The sequence below is a fragment of the Ursus arctos genome, unplaced genomic scaffold (genome assembly GCF_023065955.2).
Source record: "Ursus arctos isolate Adak ecotype North America unplaced genomic scaffold, UrsArc2.0 scaffold_28, whole genome shotgun sequence".
In the NCBI taxonomy this organism is placed as follows: domain Eukaryota; kingdom Metazoa; phylum Chordata; class Mammalia; order Carnivora; family Ursidae; genus Ursus; species Ursus arctos.
In genome coordinates, this window is record NW_026622963.1 from 21,173,103 (window position 1) to 21,187,603 (window position 14,501).

The following is a 14,501-nucleotide window of genomic DNA, read 5'->3' on the forward strand; positions in this document are numbered from 1 at the left end:
TATTTGTCAGAGAGAGAACAAGTGAGAGAGCACAAGCAGGGGGAGAGGCAGGCAGAGGAAGAAGCAGACTCCCCGCTGAGCAGGGAGCCCAATGCGGAACTCGATCCCAGGACCCTGAGATCATGATCTGAGCCGAAGTCAGATGCTTAACTGACTGAGCCACCCAGGCTTCCCTTTCGGACTTTTTCATTCTAATTCTATCTGTTATGGTGATCTGTGATCAGTGATCTTTGAGGTTACCATTGTAATTGTAAGACAGCGAACTTGACAAATAAATGTGCATGCTCTGAGTGCTCCCCCAATGGGCTACTCCCCCATCTCTCTCCCTCTCATTGGGTCTTCCTGTGTCCTGAGACACAACAATACTGAAATTAGGCCAATCAGTAACCCACAATGGCCTCTAAGTCTTCAAGGGAAAGCAAGTGCCATGTGTCTCTGCCTTTCAATCAAAAGCCAGAAATGATTAAGCTTAGCGAGGAAGGTGAGTCAAAAGCCAAGATGGGCTGAAAGCTAGGCCTCTGGTGACAAACAGCCAAGCTGCGAACACAAAGCGCAAGTTCTTGGAGGACATTAAAAGTGCTGCTCCAGTGACCGCACAAATGATCAGAAAGTGAAACAGCCTTCTTGCCGGTACGGAGTAAGTGTCAGTGGTCTGGCTAGAAAATCAAACCAGACACGACATTCCTGCAAGCCACACCTCGTCCAGAGCCAGGCCCTAACTCTCTTCAGTTCCGTGAAGGCTGAAGGAGGTGAGGAAGCTGCAGACGGAAAGTCTGAAGCTAGCAGAGGTGGGTTCGTGAGGTTTAAGGAAAGAAGCCGTCTCCATACATCAGAGTGCGAGGTGAAGCAGCAGGTGCTGATGGAGAAGCTGCAGCCTGTTATCCAGAAGGTCTAGCTAAGATAGTTAATGACGGGGAATACACGAACCAGATTGTCAATGTGAACAAAACTGCCTTCTATGGAAAGAAGATACCATCTAGGACCGAACAGAGCTAGAGAGGAGAAGTCGAAGCTTGGCTTCAAAAGACAGGCCAACTCTTGTTAGGGGCCAGTGCAGCTGGTGACTTTAACTTGAGGGGAATGGGGGGTGGGGCACGTACCATTTGGAAAATCCCAGGGCCCTCAAGAATGATGCTGAATTACTCTGCCTGTGCTGCATAAAGGGAACAACAATGCCCGGATGACAGCACATCTGCTTACAACAGGGTTTACAGACCATTTAAGCCCACTGTTGAAACCTACTGCTCAGAAAAAAAGATTCATTTCAAAATGCGACTGCTTGTTGACAGTGTAACTGGTCAGCCAAGAGCTCGGACGGAGACGGACAGTGAGATTAACGTTGTTTTCGTGCCTGCTGACACAAGCTCCGTTCTGCCGCCGACGGATCAAGGAGTGATTTCAACTTTCAAGTCTTATCACTTAACACACATCTCCTAAGGCTCGAGCTGCCACAGGAAGTGATTCCTCCGCTGGACCGAGGCAAACTGAAAACCTTCCAGAAAGCCTTCATCATTCTACGTGGCGCTAAGAACAGTAGTGACTCACAGGAAGACGTCAAGGTATCACCACGAACAAGAGTTTGGAACAAGTTGATTCCCCTCCCTACGGGTGGCTTCGAGGGGTTCGAGACCCCAGTGGAGTAAGGAGCTACAGATGTGGTGGAAACAGCAGGAGAACCTGAACTAGAAGCGGAGCCTGAAGATGGGACCGAGCTGCTGCATCTCACGATCAAACGTAAACGAATGAAGAGTTGCTTCTTAGAGATGAGCAAAGAAAGTGGTTTCCTAAGAGGGAATCGATTCCTGCTGAAGATGCTGCGAAGACTGTTGAAACGACAACAAAGGATTTAGAATATCACAGAAACTTAGTTGATAAAGCAGCCGCAGGGTGTGAGAGGACTGACTCCAACTTCGAAAGGACTTGTGGGCAAAGTGCTATCAAACAGCATCACGTGCTATGGAGAAATGGCTCATGAAAGGAAGAGGCAATCGATGCGGCAAACGTCACTGCTGTCTTATTTTAAGAAATCGCCACAGCCACCCCAGCCTTCGCGACCACCACCCAGATCAGTCGGCAGCCGTCAACATCGAGGCAAGACCCTCCACCAGCAAAAAGATTAGGGATGGTTGAAGCTCCAAAGATGGTTAGCATATTTTTTGTAATAAAGTGTTTTTATATTAAGGTATATACACATTTTTTAGATATAATGTTATTGCACATTAAGATAATGTTGTACAGTGTAAAGTTAACTTTTATATGCACTGGGAAGCCAAAGAATTCCTTGCCTGGCTTTATTGAGATGTTCACTTTACTGCAGTGGTCCAGAACCAAACCTTCGATATTTCTGAGGTGTGTCTGTCATCTATAATCCATTGTGGGGATTCAGGCAAATCCTCTGGGGAGCTTTTTATGTCAAGAAGATGTGGTCTTTAGATTCCAGGCATTTGTGAAGACATTGACTTGTTTCCTTATATCCCATAAGAGTTTCTCCACACACCTATTTAAAGAACACAGAGTTTGGTAGCATTTTGACTTAACATTTCTGTCTATGAGAAAACCTTTGGATTTGGAAAGTCTATGAAAATGATAAGATGAAACATTATCAGAAAACAGAGCTTTTGTTCATAAAAGCCCCCCAGATTGGACTGGTTAGGTTAAGATCAATAAGGCCCAGAGTGTATTCATTCAGTTTCCCGGAAGGGATTCTCTCCTTGGAGGTAAAAGCAGGTCGTCAGTTCCATCAAATTTAGATTTTCTTCTCTGGAATGTTTGCCTGAGGTTTGCAATGCAACATGCCATTTAGAAAATCAGAAGTTGTCTCACTTCCCTTTCCTCTGTGTCTACACCCCATGCACCCTCTGTTCTGGCTAGCAGAGTTCCAGACACAATTTCCTGCTGTGGCCCCGAGGCCATTTTCCCATGTCCTGCTCACACTGTTTTTCTCTTGTGAGTTCCTAAGTGGCCCTCCAGAATCTTGCCTGGGTTTGCAAGGGTCCTCACTGCTCTTCTCCCTCTCTCCTGTTTCACTCTTGGAAATATACTCAGTAGGTGTTTTCCTCACTTACTTGGTTTAGTAACATTTAGTAACAAGTTAGCCCTTGTGTGTAAAAACCCGTGGGTTTTGCAGTGCAGCCCCTTCTGCTCCCCACACACTTGTCCACTAATATCAGGCTTAACTGCCTACCTTTAATGGTCAGAGGTGTGATGTTCACTTTTAAAAATGCAATGAACCATTAAGATTTAATAAACAACTTAACCTCTATTAATGAGGATCTAAAATATACAACAGATTTAACGCCTTAACTTGCTTCTAAACCTTTCTCATAAAATGAGACAGTTAAGTATTACCTAGAAGAAATGACACCCACACAGGCCTCTTGCTCGATCCTGCTTCCCAGGGTTCTCTCCCTTCTGTTAGCAGTGACCTGATAAATTTATCATGAGGCATAAGTGAGAGAAAAGGAAAAAGGCATTACCATAGGAGTCGTCGAAAGAACCATATTTGTATTTATTTGTCCTCTGCAGAGGGGTCGTGGGCGGACACACTGGGCTGACGTGTGTAGGCACACAGCTCCCCCAGGTCACAACTCACAAACCGTCAGAATTCCTCACTTCAGTCCTCCCAGCTACTGCACCGCGTTGCACAGATTGTGCAACAGGTGAATTTTTGCCTCCGTCTCTGAAGGAAGAAGGGACTACACCTTGACAGTGACTCAATGCAGCCTATGATAATGGGATTCTTTTGATTATGGAGGAGGTATTGAGCTATGTAGGCTGTAACCAGGAACCAGGCTGTCTCCCATGCTAAGGAATCTTCTAAGGAAAAGGTGACTGGTAGAGCTTTATCAGCAGGGAAGAGAGACACGATAAAGAAAAACAGTTTTAATTAGGAAGGTAAGTCGGGTGGCAGTTGGGGAAGGATGGACCGTGAAAGGGGGAGTGTGGGGTCGGAAAGACATGGTCGCCTGGCAAGAGGTGACGAGGATCCGAACCTGCCCCGCTTAGTGACCACTCTGCTGGAAGTTCAGCCCCCCTGCCAGATGGGCTTTAGCATTTCGGAACCCCTTCATGGTGAAATGAGAGTCTGGGAAGAGAAAAACAGGCCAGGGAGAAAGTGAACGAGCGTCCAGTGAACGGGCCTTGACCAATCCTCCTCCTTTGAACTGAATTCAATGAGTGAAACTCGAGAACCCGTGGAGTCTGAGACTGGCCTTTCCCCTTCTCGGCCTCTAGTCAATTTTTAATTTGCCGTCATCGATTAGCTGACAGGAGAAGAAAGAGGTCTCTCGACAGCTGAAGCCGGCTGGTGGGGAAGGGCCTTGAGTCAGGGCCTTCGGAGTGGGCGGTGCTGCTGAACCGCCTGGGAGGTGAGCTTTGGCTCCGGGGGGTGCAAGAACCAACTTGCCGAAGCTTCCTTGCTCGTCGAGGCGCCTTTAAATAATCCACACCTGGACTTGTTTCATCTGCAGGCAGGAGAAAGTGAACCCGGCCCCCAAAGGTCTCCCGTCTCAAATAAACACTGTAAATGCAGGCAAACTTGCCTTTGGACTTGAAGGGCCTCAGGCAGACAGACGGACAACTGTTGGCATCCTGCCACCAACGGGTTTGTCTTTCATTGTCTGTGCTGACTGTTCTTTGAGGCTGGCAGAAATAAAAACCAGGAGAACTACCTCTGACTATTCCAAAAGGAAAAGGTGGCCAGACTTTTATCTTGGGGGCGTTATATGGTGCAAACGAAGGGACGCTTTCCTCCCCAGCTGCCAGGAGACAGCAGAGAGGTGGCCTTTCCGTGGACGGATGCTCCTTATTCCACGCGTTTCAGGGCGTGCTGGTGGCGGTTGTGGTGATGATTTAGTCAGCACAAAGCCCCGCCAATACTCACAGGCTTCTAGAGCGTGCCATAGCTGTCAGACCCGCTCGGCTAATAGTGTGGGCTTGTCAACAGTGTTTCAGGTTTCTCTCCGCCGCGTGAACCCCTTCCTTTCAGGACAGACAGCAAGACCATCTTGTTCAGGAGTTGACTAATGACCGTATGCACCCAAACCAACAGGCGTGAGGCAACTGATGCATTTGTAACCCCGTGTCTGACTGAACTCCAGTCTTCTCCTCTCCCAAGTGGTGAAACAGGAAGCAACATCCCGTCAGGAAGAACCGGAAGGTGCCATCCAGTAGCTTTGCCTCACGTCACGGATCGCCCTCAGTCAGAAATCTAGACGCGCAACTTTAGAGGGTGGGTCTCTGAAGGAATTTCAGAGCTCACGCAGAGATGAGGTGTGTTGCTCTCTGACGAGAACGAGGCTGACTGGAACGCTGGAAATCTGGCTCTGACTGCTCTTCACAGGCAAGGGGCATCCTTTGTGGACCGAAGTTTCTGGAAGGTAGGCACCATTTCGCTGATGTTTTTACCATTTGGGAACTCTCAGACCACGTTGGCCTTGACTCGTGTGTGTGTGTGTGTGTGTGTGTGTGTGTGTGTGTGTGTGAAAGAGAGAGAGACAGAGAGAGAGACAGAGAGAGAGAGGGAAATGTCCAAAATGCTCATTTTTGGCCTGCTGTTCAGGGAGAGATACAGAAAACAGAGATTTGAAGCCCACTGCTTGGTGAGTGCGACTTCAGAAGTGTCGGTCGTGGAGACCAGATGTTGAGGCCCAACTTCTCTGACCTGTAGCACTTGCTCTCTGGCGAGTTGAAGTGGATTCATTGTCGGGCTAGGAAGGAAGGCTTGTTCAGCCTGTGGAATCACAGAAGGCGGAGCCCGCAGCCGGCACAGCCCGGTTTATGAGCAGGGAGAAAGGAGAAGGGCGACCGCAGATGTCCAGACCCCGTCAGAATGTCTTCAGTGTGGAACGAGGCAGGACTTGGTCGCCTCACAGTGGCAGACTTTTCTCCGCTGGCTCTGTCTCGGGCGGGACCGTCCCCACGCGGCGTCCAGAAGACACGAGCCGATTCGTTCTACAACTGCCAGCCTCGTGTTGAGAAACATAATAGAACTTTCTTTTTTTTCTAACCAGTGTCCGTGTTTAGCCAGATGTTTTTTTAGGCAATTTTATTCCCAGAAAAGCCTTACTCACGGGGCCAGGGAAAAAAACTTCTGGGACTCCCCAGAGGATGCATATTCATTTAAATGAATAAATATTCACTTATTCATTAACTAACCAAGTGCCTTCTATACCACGGGTGAGGGTTCTGACTTTAAACAGCCCCTTTTCGTGACTCTTCCCCTACAAGCCTTTTTTTTTTTTTTAAGGGGTTTCCATTTAAAATTTCACCAGTAGAATTTTCTGGAAAAAGGGGCAAATTCGTTAAGGGGAAAATAGGTAATAATTGTATAGTCTTCCCTTTAAAACTATTTCTGCCTTTGCTAAAATAGTCAAATTAATTTCAAGATAATTCTGGGTTGGTAATAATCTACATAATTCTGGCTTAGTAATAATCTACATTTATTGAGTCCTTGCTGTGCATAAATACATTTCCCATTTAATTCAGTGAGATAGAACTCATGCAGTTTTCAGATGAGGACATTTGGGCTTAGTGAGAGCTATAGTGGCATAGCTGGGAAGTGATAAAGCCCAAATTCTGTTGCCTTTCTGCACACAGAAATATGTGATCAGAGCCTTCTCTATTCCTATCCCATTCCCTCAGCCCTTCAGCGTCCTGGTCATGTGGAGGGGTTTCTGAACCCATGATAATAGGTAAATATGTTAACTTGGTATCTTATAGCAAAAGACCAAAGGGTCAGTCCATAATTTGCTTCTATTGGGGTGAAGGCATGGTGTGGTGGACAGAACAGGGTTAGAAAGGCAGATAGATCTAAATCTGAATCCTTGCTTTCTGCTTACTATTTGTGTGATCTCGGCAAGGCAGTGAAATTCTTCAAACCTCAGTTTCCTTATTTGTAAGCTAATGATTATAATGTCCATCCCACAGGGTTATTTGTTATAAGGAATAGAAAGAAAAGGCATGCAAAATGCCTTCTGCATGATTGACAAATGGGAGGCTTTCGATATATAGTATTCATTTCTCCAATTATTTGCTGATCCTATTCTGGGCTCAGGGGTAACAGCAGTGATCAGGGGAGATAAGACTCGGTCCTCATGGGGCTGACTGGTGGTGTTTTGGTCTAGCATAGTATCACTTACTTTCTTTGAAAATCAGGCTGTGATTATTGAGATCCTCTCTGGTGATGCTGATCTGGCTTTGACACAGTCTTTGAAAAAGAGCAGTAAACATCCTATGTTAGGAGTCCCCCAAATCATAGCAAAATCAGGCAAAAAGCAAGAACATCAGATACCTCTTTAGCAAGGGTCAGTTTGTTGCGCTAATCATTGCACAGTTATAGGAAAGATATGCTTTTATGCGTACCTTCACACACACACACACACACACACACACACACACACACACACACAGAGTTCATTTGAATTTTCTTAGGCCCCCAAGGCACTGCCGGCAGGCTGTGCATGGGAGGAGGGTCTGGCTCCAAGGTCTCATAAAACACAGAGTGTAGTGTGGCAACCATTCATTTACCTTGGGCTCCAGGCCATCTGTAGAACAGCCTTGGGCTTTCCAAGGCCTCCCCAATGTGAATTTAGGGATGTAGTCCAAAGATTGAACCGGAGATAATACACCTTTATAAAGATGGATTTGGACAAGAGCAATTGACTTATTTACTGGCTAAAAGCCTATAGTCAAGTTCATCAAATGGGCTAGTTGGCATCAAGAGTGGTGTTTTGGCAATCTGTCCCTAATTTTGAATCCTGATGAACTGCATATTATGGCATAGAGATTAGAGGAACACAGGGGAGTTCCCTTTGGAATCAAATGCATGTCTCCCTTGTGTTAGAAACACCTGCACACCCAGTACACCAACCTTATTGGTCCTACATGGCCCAGGTTTGTTGTTTTATTTATTTGGTGGACCCAGAATGATTGAACACATCTTTGGGACAGCCCTAGACAGACCAGACAATTGGCACTATGAAGGAAGTCTTTCTAGAGTAACAAGACTTATTTTCCTAAGCCCTCTGCAACAATCAATCTCATCATTTTATGGGTCCTACTGTGTGTATTGCCTTAAAATTGCATCTTGCAGAGAGTTTTTAAATGATGAAAACATAAACCAAGCTAAAAACCCAATTAAAATAAATTAGGGCTTAGTATAAAACCCTCAAATAGCAAGTGAATGGGGATATTAAGAATCTTTGACCTTGTACAACACTTTACCAGCCAAAATTCTCCACAGGGTTTTCTGTTGATGGTAGACAGATGTATGATTGTAAATAAACTTCAGCAATCACTGTGTTTTTAAAACAGTTATTCCCAAATTTCATTATTATTGTAACTTAAAGTCTGAGAAAGCACACTAATTTAGCTTGGGTGACCTTGAAACAAATTTCACCCTCCTAAGCATGAGAATTCAAAATTTCGCAAGCTGTGAGTGTTCGAATTCCACTCAAATGTAAAGTTAAAGGGGTTTGGTTCATTTTAATAACCATTTCTTCTTTTTTTTTTATTTTTTTATTTTTTGCTCACCTGGTCACTGGAGAGACTGTGGAGGGGGTTCATGATGCATTTTTAAGGAAGGTAACTGAACAGAGCAGAGGCCTAACACGTAGTTGGTGTTTGGTTTACAGAGGTTTCAATTCAATGGAAAGTTTCCCCTTTATTAACCTCCGAATTATATCTTTAGGAAAGCAAAAAATGGAGATATTTAATGAAAGTATCCCAATCTCTCTGTTTAGGATTGATACACCCCCCCCCACACACACACACAGTCTCTCTCTTTCACACACACACACACATGCACTTCCTTGTGCTGGTGCACCGTATAAAAGCAAACCCAAAAGATACATATATTGTGTGTGTGTGCAGCCAATGTTATTTCTTCTCCCATCATAGATGGCTCTGTCTTCTTCCATCTTGTAGCTGTGCCTTCTGAAGCATGTGACATGTGGTCACTAGGACTGGAGAAGGGAAAAATGAAAACAGGTCTCCAGCTTTTTAATTTTTTTTAATCAAGGTATAATTGATATAGAACACAATATGAGTTTCAGGTGTACAACGTAATAATTCAACATTTGTATATATTGTGAAATGACCACCAAATACATTTCTCCTTTCTCTCTTAATGGGAAAACTATAAAACTCACAGCTAAGACATGTATTTAGGTTGTTTGAGGAGATTAAACATTACATTAAGGGGCTTAAAATCATTCTTATTTATTATCTCCATGTTCTAAAAGCACTACTTGGTGAGGGAAAATCATATGCCGTGATCTGTTTTTCTCCATAGAGTTCTTGTATGCGAGAACAAGGTCTGTTTCTGTTATTTTGATTCCTTTGCCAGACATATTTTAGTGGAGAGTCAATAAATAGTTGTTGATTAGATTGACCTTGACACAGGCTGAACAATTAAATAATCATTTCAAGATTCAAGCAAATATTCTGAGAGCATTTTCTTCAATAACGAAGGTTACTTAACATCATTTAATAACTAAATTGGCTTTAATTTCTTCCCCTCAAATTTTGTTTTCTTGTTTGACATCCAATTAAAACTTGAAAAACTTAAAATCCGCTGATGCTAAACAAATTTCAAATTGTGCAGATTAGCAATTTTCATTTGGAATGTTCACATCACGAACTCATTATCATAGTCTACTTTGGGTCAAAGTCACAGGCTTTATAATGAGCTCCTCCTGTTCCATCAGCCGTAACTGGCTTTCCCTGACTTGTTTCAAATGGAGATCTGCCTTGTGTGGCGGTCTGGTCTATCACCAATTGTGTAAGAGTAAAACTTCAGAACATTTCTAGATGATGACTGTAAAATAATATGCGAGCTGGATATTCCCAAGTAATTGCCTCATAGATGACACTATTGTAGTGGATTTCAGATTTTTCTTTTGGACCATCACTGATGGTAAGAAATAGTTTTTAGACTTTAATTTAGAAACACACACACACACTAACTGAAATAAAATTTCATAAAACAATACCTGGTACATATCGATGTTTTCTCTTCTATTCCATTCCTCTCTGCTTTATAAAATTTCTGCTCATAGCTACTGATAAATTTTGTGACTTCTTGGTAGTGGTTCTCAGTAATGGCTGAATGTAAGAATTAACTAGGGAACATAAAAAAAAAAACTAAACGCCAACGGCATGGTTGACCAATGAAATGGACTAGAAATTCTAGAAATAAGCCTCCACATATTTGGACCCTTGATTTATGATAACATTGATACTATACATATATAAATATGTATATAATATGTAATATAAAGATGGAAAAAAACCTGAATTTTGATTCTAACCTCAAAATTTATACACACTGAGGTGCCTGGGTGGCTCAATCGCTTAAGCATCTGACTCTTGGTTTTGACTGAGGTCATGATCTCAGGGGTATGAAATGGAGCCCCCCAGGGAGTCTGCTTGAGAGTCTCTCCCTTTCCCTCCTCCTCCCTCTCTGCCCCTCCCCCCAATCATGAGCATATACTCCCTCTCTCTAAAATAAATAAATAAATAAAATCTTTAAAAAAATTGTATACACATCTGAATGTTAATGTAGATGTGGCAGATAAAACTGACTGGTAAAACTATACTTTCTAGATCTGTGCTGTCCTAGTGGCAGCCGCTAGCCCTTTGTTGCTCCCTGAAACATGGCCGACCCACTAGAGACAGGTTTTAAGTGCAAAACGCATACCAGATTTCAAAACCTTACTGTAGAGAAATAATTCAAAATGTCTCATTAATAATTTTTATATTGATTATGTGTTGAAATGATAATATTTTGGATATGTTGGGTTAAATAAAATGCATTATTAAAATGAATTTCACTTTTTTTTTTTTTTTTTACTTTTTAAAATGCAACTACCAGAAAACTTTAAATTACGTATTTGGCTCCCACTGTTTTTCTATTGGACAGCATCATTCTAGATGACAAAACAGGATAGATTAATGACCCCGGGGCTGGCAGTGATTTTTTAAACAAGACGCAGAAAGTTCTAGTATATGGAAAAGATCTATAAATCTGACTATATTAAGATCTATAAATTTGACTATATTAAAACTAATAACTTCTTTCCATCAAAGCTTACCATTAAAAGAGTAAAAGACAAGCTGTAGAAGGGAAGGAGACTTTGCCATACATATAAACAATGAGGAGTCATATCCAGAATAAAGAAACAAGTCCATTAGAAAAGCTAGACCAACACAAGAGAAAATTGGGCAAGAGATTTAAACAGGTACTTCATAAAAGAACATATCCAAATGGCCAAAAAACATGAAACATGCTCAACCTTATCGGTCGTTAGGGGAATGCACATTAAAACCACAGTAAAGTCCCACTACACAGCCACCAGTGAGGCTGAAATTTAAAAGATAGACAGCAGGCGTGTTGGTGAGAATGTGAAGCAGCTAGAACTCTCATACACAGATGTGGGCGTGTAAATTGGCACAACAGCTCTAGAAGACTGGTCAACAGGATCTATTAAACGAGAGTATACGTTGCATTTGCATTGCTCTACAGAAATGCTTGCATATGTTGGCCAAAGACGTGCTCAAGAATGTTCACAGAGCATAGCCTTATATGTTAGAGCCCCCAGTTCAGAACAGCCCAAATCTCCCTCAACAGGAGAATGGAAAAATAGATTGTGGTATAGTCATACCATGGAATACTTAACCCTAGTGACAGTGAGTCAGCTATGTACAGACATCAACCTGGATATGTCTCAGTCGCAACTGTTGAGGGAAAGAATCTAGATGCAAAAGGATGCAGTCAGTGTGATTCTGTTCATGTGAAGTTCAAGCATGGGCACCATGAATCCGTGGTGTTCGAGGTTAGGCGAGGATAGTTGGAGAAAGTGGGGTAGTGACGGGGCAGAGACACAATGGAGGAGCTGGGGTGCTGGTAATCCCCATTTCTTGGTCTGGCTGCTGGTTATAACACAGTGTTTACTTTTGTGATTTGTTACTTTACTGTCTGCATGCTAGGCTTTAATAAATATGTTTGTTAAGCAACAATAACAATACCGATGCCAGGACGGCAGCTTCAGAGGTCCTGATTTAGGTGTTCTGAATCAGAGGAGAGCATGGCTTAAAAATATTTTCCAGGTAATCTCCCGAGAGAGCCAGCGTTGAGAACCAGGGCACTAATGAGTCACAAGTGGCTCTTTCAAAAACCGTGTGCTGATAGAACTATAATCACTACGCGAGGCAGTGCTAAGCTCTTGTTGCCTTTACTGAAGTTGCGCTGACTTTGAGGACTTAATTCACACTGATGAATCTTAGAGACATAAGGAATCACAAAGTTAATGCCTGAGAAGCCGGGCAGGTAACTGAAATGAGCAGTGGGCAGGGTGATGAAACTTGAGCCTCTCTTAAGGCCTGTGGGTCCTGTGATTACTGCCAGGTCTTTTGGGGTTTTTTTCCCAAGTGAAGCTGTGAATCTGGACTTTTATGTGAAAATTCCTAAATTCTAGATGTCGGCTCAAATTATTTTAAAGCACTATGTGGTTCAGTGAAACTGATTGTTAGGCCCAGTCCAACCTACACCAAGTTCTGCCACTGGTTTGCAACTCTGACTTTAAGTTTTAGAGCCAGAAGGAAACTTAGGGGTATCATTGTATAGTCTATTAATTATGTTTCCCTTTTCTGCTTCTGCAGGGATGTTGTGAAAGTAAAGGCAAAACTTTTACACATATATAGACCTACATATATACACAGTACTTGAATTCCTTCGCAGAAAGCTACCCTTTATACTCAAGGTAATTACTGTTATTTTTATTTTTATTTTATTTTATTTTATTTTATTTTATTTTATTTTATTTTATTTTATTTTATTTAACCTCTACTGTGTTGTCTTAACTGTGATCTTGGAAAATGACACCTGTGCCCCAAAGCTTTCTTATTGTATGGAAATGTTTTGTGTTCTGGGGAAGAGAGGTGTTTTGGGCAAGGGAAGTACAGCGTCATTCTCTATGATACACTGTACATTCATACTCTGTTCTTTTTGAGAGGAGAAATGTTGGGTGAAAGTTTCCTCTGACAGCATCAGGTGGTGAAGAGCTCTGCAAGCTTAGCTGATATTTGCCGTGTCTGTGGTCCGATCTCGCCTCCCACCCTCCCCTTCCCATTTTCCCTGAGCCTCCTTTCGAGTTGGAAGGAAGAGTTGGCTCTGTCTGTCTGTCCTGCAGGTTTCCAGCTTCCAGTCTCTTCCCCTGTGAGAGATGGGCTTTCAAAAGCACACGGTTTCAAAGTCATCAAAAGTGACAATCAGAAATGATGATTTGCATGGAGGGGAGTTACTCACAGCGCATGTACACAAATACGGATGAAAGGCAAAGTCAAGTACTGTGAAGAGAAGGAGCTTTGCTGCTCTCAGCGCCTAACTTTGGCTCTGGCTCTGTGTCATCTGGGCCAGGTCACTTGATCCCTCTAAACTTCTCTTTGCATGTGGAAATTGGGGACGTGACTAATTATTATTGTGGTGAGGCTACAATGAGCGAATGCTGGTGGAAGAAATCGAGTACAGTGTGATACCCGTGCTGGTTGTTAGTTATGGTGGCCTTGAACTTCTGTACGGGCCTGTGAAGAGCCAGTGCTGTTATTCTCAGTTTACAGCTGTGAAAGCACAGCTGCTGGGCCTCTGAATCACGTCCCTGACACTTTTCCCTGCACCAACAGCGCTCGCTGGCATGGGCCTTCGCCCCACCTCCCCCCAACCAACTCCCAGTGGATCGGCAGAGAATGCAGAAAGGGTTCATGACCAAGGCCCAACCCCACCCCTGACTTTGAGCCCATACTTTCTACATCTTCTTACCAAAAGTTGCACTAAACACAAACCCCACTGATCACAAATGTATTTCCCCGCCTACTTTCTAGCGAGGCGAGAGTCAACAGTGAATTAGTAGCCAGCTGGTGGGGGGCCTGGGGGACAGGGAAGCATGAGGAAGCCAGAGGGAATAGACTACTTTCTGCAGACAAAGAAGGCGCTTTCTCTGGGGAAGAGTGGTTCAGCTGGATGGTCGGAAGTTACCTGAGGATTTCTGTCTCAGTCGTGCTACCAGCCCCTCTGGTGGCTTCTCAGCCTGAATCCATCTTTGGCTTCCAGAATTCCTGGGACTTCTAGAGTTATAGACCTACCCCGAGGCCCTGTGGACAGGCAGGTCCACCCCTCACATTGGAGGGGCCCAAGGCAAGAGGTCATGTGGAGTTGTCTGGCCCTCCGCCTGGCCCTATCCCCCTTCCCAGCCCCAGAACCGTCCTGCTTGGCTAGAAGCCCAATGCACGTGTGTGCAGACACTTTTGTGTATGTGTTCAAGTGTGAGTCTCTTCGTCTCCACCCCAGCAGTCTCCTGGTGGCCATCCTGAGGTCTCAGGGATACTGTGCTGTCCCATTTCAGAGGACAGACCCAGGGAAGGGTCCATGCAGGTCTTGGAAGTGGACTTAAAGGGGTTTAGGCAGGGAATTCTAGGGTCCTGGGTACCCCCTAGCAAGTCTGGAG

At 43.9% G+C, this 14,501-nt stretch overlaps 1 protein-coding gene across 1 annotated transcript in view; it reads left to right on the forward strand.

Annotated features, from left to right (window-relative positions):
• Positions 1-4,264: 4,264 nt before the first annotated feature.
• Positions 4,265-14,501, forward strand: part of CERS3 (ceramide synthase 3) — a 101,104-nt gene continuing 90,867 nt past the window's right edge. The window contains exons 1-2 of the mRNA XM_026510352.4: positions 4,265-5,378; positions 12,661-12,761. The gene's annotated coding sequence lies outside the window, so the exon portion shown is untranslated. The remainder of the gene's footprint in view (positions 5,379-12,660; positions 12,762-14,501) is intronic.